Consider the following 5000-nt stretch of genomic DNA (forward strand, 5'->3'; position numbering starts at 1 on the left):
TTCTCGAGAAAGAAGTGGGCTATTTCTTTGCAAAATTGTGCTCAATTTCATATGTGGCAATTCCGCCAAGATCTCTTCGTTAGTTGGGGGAATAATTCGCACGAATCGGATTTTTTTAGGAACATATCGAGAGAGAATTGGATTTGGTTAGACAATGTGTGGTTGGTAAACAAGGATCGGTTTTTAGTAAGGCACGGAATATGTCGTCAAATATTCAATATGATTCCACAAGATCTAGTTTCGTTCAAGGAAGGAATTCTAGCCAATTGAAGGGATCTTCTGATCAATCCAGAGATCATTTCGATTCCATTAGTAATGAGGATTCGGAATATCACACATTGATCAATCAAAGAAAGATTCAACAACTAAAAGAAAGATCGATTCTTTGGGATCCTTCCTTCTTCAAACGGAACGAACAGAGATAGAATCAGACCGATTCCCTAAATGCCTTCTGGATATTCCTCAATGTCCCGGCTATTCACGGAAGGTGAGAAGGAGATGAATAATCATCTGCTTCCGGAAGAAATCGAAGAATTTCTTGGGAATCCTACAAGATCCATTCGTTCTTTTTCTCCGACAGATCGTCAGAACTTCATCTGGGTTCGAATCCTACTGAGAGGTTCACTAGAGATCAGAAATTGTTGAAGAAAGAACAAGATGTTTCTTTGTCCCTTCCAGGCGATCGGAAAATAAAGAAATAGTTAATATATTCAAGATAATCACGTATTTACAAATACTGTCTCAATTCATCCCATTTCACCAGATCCGGGATGTGATATGGTTCTGAAGGATGAACTGGATATGGACAGTTCCAATAAGATTTCTTTCTTGAACAAAAATCCATTTTTTGATTTATTTCATCTATTCCATGATCGGAACGGGGGGGGATACACGTTACACCGCGATTTTGAATCAGAAGAGAGATTTCAAGAAATGGCGGATCTATTCACTCTATCAATAACCGAGCCGGATCTGGTGTATCATAAGGGATTTACCTTTTTTATTGATTCCTACGGATTGGATCAAAAACAATTCTTGAATGAGGTATTCAACTCCAGGGATGAATCGAAAAAGAAATCTTTATTGGTTCTACCTCCTATTTTTTATGAAGAGAATGAATCTTTTTATCGAAGGATCAGAAAAAAATGGGTCCGGATCTCCTGCGGGAATGATTTTGAAGATCCAAAACAAAAAATAGTGGTATTTGCTAGCAACAACATAATGGAGGCAGTCAATCAATATGGATTGATCCTAAATCTGATTCAAATCCAATATAGTACCTATGGGTACATAAGAAATGTATTGACTCAATTCTTTTAATGAATAGATCCGATCGCAACTTCGAATATGGAATTCAAAGGGATCCAATAGGAAATGATACTCTGAATCATAGAACTATAATGAAATATACGATCAACCAACATTTATCGAATTTGAAACAGAGTCAGAAGAAATGGTTCGATCCTCTTATTTTTCTTTCTCGAACCGAGAGATCCATGAATTGGGATCCTAATGCATATAGATACAAATGGTCTAATGGGAGCAAGAATTTCCAGGAACATTTGGAACATTTCATTTCTGAGCAGAAGAACCGTTTTCTTTTTCAAGTAGTGTTCGATCGATTACGTATTAATCAATATTCGATTGATTGGTCTGAGGTTATCGACAAAAAGATTTGTCTAAGCCACTTCGTTTCTTTTGCCCAAGTTACTTCTTTTTTGTCCAAGTTTCTTCTCTTTTGTCTAACTCACTTCCTTTTTCTTTGTGAGTTTCGGGAATATTCCCATTCATAGGTCCGAAATCCATATCTATGAATTGAAAGGTCCGAATGATCCACTCTGCAATCAGCTGTTAGAATCAATAGGTCTTCAAATCGTTCATTTGAAAAAATGGAAACCCTTCTTATTGGATGATCATGATACTTCCCAAAAATCGAAATTTTTGATTAATGGAGGAACAATATCACCATTTTTGTTCAATAAGATACCAAAGTGGATGATTGACTCATTCCATACTAGAAATAATCGCAGGAAATCTTTGATAACACGGATTCCTTTTTCTCAATGATATCCCAGGATCAAGACAATTGGCTGAATCCCGTGAAACCATTTTATAGAAGTTCATTGATATCTTCTTTTTATAAAGCAAATCGACTTCGATTCTTGAATAATCTACATCACTTCTGGTTCTATTGTAACAAAAGATTCCCTTTTTATGTGGAAAAGGCCCGTATCAAGAATTATGATTTTACGTATGGACAATTCCTCAATATCTTGTTCATTCGCAACAAAATATTTTCTTTGTGCGGCGGTAAAAAAAAACATGCTTTTTTGGAGAGAGATACTATTTCACCAATCGAGTCACAGGTATCTAACATATTCATACCTAATGATTTTCCACAAAGTGGTAACGAAAGGTATAACTTGTACAAATCTTTCCATTTTCCAATTCGATCCGATCCATTCGTTCATAGAGCGATTTATTCGATCGCAGACATTTCTGGAACACCTCTAACAGAGGGACAAATAGTCAATTTTGAAAGAACTTATTGTCAACCTCTTCGGATATGAATCTATCTGATTCAGAAGGGAAGAACTTGCATCAGTATCTCAATTTCAATTCAAACATGGGTTTGATTCACACTCCATGTTCTGAGAAATATTTACCATCCGAAAAGAGGAAAAGCGGAGTCTTTGTCTAAAGAAATGTGTTGAAAAAGGGCAGATGTATAGAACCTTTCAACGAGATAGTGCTTTTTCGACTCTCCCAAAATGGAATCTATTCCAAACATATATGCCATGGTTCCTTACGTCGACAGGGTACAAATTTCTAAATTTGCTATTTTTAGATACCTTTCGGACCTATTACCGATACTAAGTAGCAGTCAAAAATTTGTATCCATTTTCATGATATTATGCATGGATCAGATATATCATGGCGAATTCTTCAGAAAAAATTGTGTCTTCCACAATGGAATCTGATAAGTGAGATTTCGAGTAAGTGTTTACATAATCTTCTTCTGTCCGAAGAAATGATTCATCGAAATAATGAGCCACCATTGATATCGACACATCTGAGATCGCCAAATGTTCGGGAGTTCCTCTATTCAATCCTTTTCCTTCTCTCTTGTTGCTGGATATCTCGTTCGTACACATCTTCTCTTTGTTTCCCGAGCCTATAGTGAGTTACAGACAGAGTTCGAAAAGGTCAAATCTTTGATGATTCCATCATACATGATTGAGTTGCGAAAACTTCTGGATAGGTATCCTACATCTGAACTGAATTCTTCTGGTTAAAGAATCTCTTCTAGTTTCTCTGGAACAATTAGGAGATTTTCTAGAAGAAATGCGGGGTTCTGCTCTGGCGGCAACATGCTATGGGGTGGTGGTCCCGCTTATGGGGTTAAATCAATACGTTCTAAGAAGAAATTTTGAATATCAATCTCATCGATCTCATAAGTATCATACCAAATCCCATCAATCGAATCACTTTTCGAGAAATACGAGACATCTAAGCCATACAAGTAAAGAGATTTATTCATTGATAAGAAAAGAAAAACGTGAACGGTGATTGGATTGATGATAAAATAGAATCCTTGGTCGCGAACAGTGATTCGATTGATGATAAAGAAAGAGAATTCTTGGTTCAGTTCTCCACCTTAACGACAGAAAAAAGGATTGATCAAATTCTATTGAGTCTGACTCATAGTGATCATTTATCAAAGAATGACTCTGGCTATCAAGTGATTGAAGAGCCGGGAGCAATTTATTTACGATACTTAGCTGACATTCATAAAAAGTATCTAATGAATTATGAGTTCAATACACCCTGTTTAGCAGAAAGACGGATATTCCTTGCTTATTATCAGACAACCACTTATTCACAAACCTCGTGTGGGGTGAATAGTTTTCATTTCCCATCCCATGGAAAACCCTTTTCGCTCCGCTTAGCCCTATCCCCCTCTAGGGGTATTTTAGTGATAGGTTCTATAGGGACTGGATGATCCTATTTGGTCAAATACCCAGCGACAAACTCCTATCTTCCTTTCATTACAGTATTTCTGAACAAGTTCCTGGATAACAAGCCTAAGGGTTTTCTTATTGATGATAGTGATGATATTGATGATAGTGATGATATTGATGTGAGTGATGATATCGACCGTGACTTTGATACGGAGCTGGAGTTTCTAACTAGGATGAATGCGCTAACTATGGATATGATGCCGGAAATAGACTGATTTTATATCACCCTTCAATTCGAATTAGCAAAAGCAATGTCTCCTTGCATAATATGGATTCCAAACATTCATGATCTGGATGTGAATGAGTCGAATTACTTATCCCTCGGTCTATTAGTGAACTATCTCCAGGGATTGTGAAAGATGTTCCACTAGAAATATTCTTGTTATTGCTTCGACTCATATTCCCAAAAAAGTGGATCCCGCCCTAATAGCTCCGAATAAATTAAATACATGCATTAAGATACGAAGGCTTCTTATTCCACAACAACGAAAGCACTTTTTTACTCTTTCATATACTAGGGGATTTCACTTGAAAAAGAAAATGTTCCATACTAATGGATTCGGGTCCATAACCATGGGTTCCAATGTACGAGATCTTGTAGCACTTACCAATGAGGCCCTATCAATTAGTATTACACAGAAGAAATCAATTATAGACACTAATATAATTAGATCTGCTCTTCATAGACAAACTTGGGATTTGCGATCCCAGGTAAGATCGGTTCAGGATCATGGGATCCTTTCTATCAGATAGGACGGGCTGTTGCACAAAATGTATTTCTAAGTAATTGCCCCATAGATCCTATATCTATCTATATGAAGAAGAAATCTTGTAACGAAGGGGATTCTTATTTGTACAAATGGTACTTCGAACTTGGAACGAGCATGAAGAAATTAACGATACTTCTTTATCTTTTGAGTTGTTCTGCCGGATCGGTTGCTCAAGACCTTTGGTCTCTACCCGGACCCGATGAAAAAA

General features: G+C 36.8%; 1 pseudogene; it reads left to right on the plus strand.

Annotated features, from left to right (window-relative positions):
- LOC125368846 overlaps positions 1 to 5000 on the plus strand; it is a 7084-nt pseudogene that overhangs the window by 1076 nt on the left and 1008 nt on the right.

This window comes from Ricinus communis, unplaced genomic scaffold (genome assembly GCF_019578655.1).
Source record: "Ricinus communis isolate WT05 ecotype wild-type unplaced genomic scaffold, ASM1957865v1 Ctg20, whole genome shotgun sequence".
Lineage (NCBI taxonomy): Eukaryota > Viridiplantae > Streptophyta > Magnoliopsida > Malpighiales > Euphorbiaceae > Ricinus > Ricinus communis.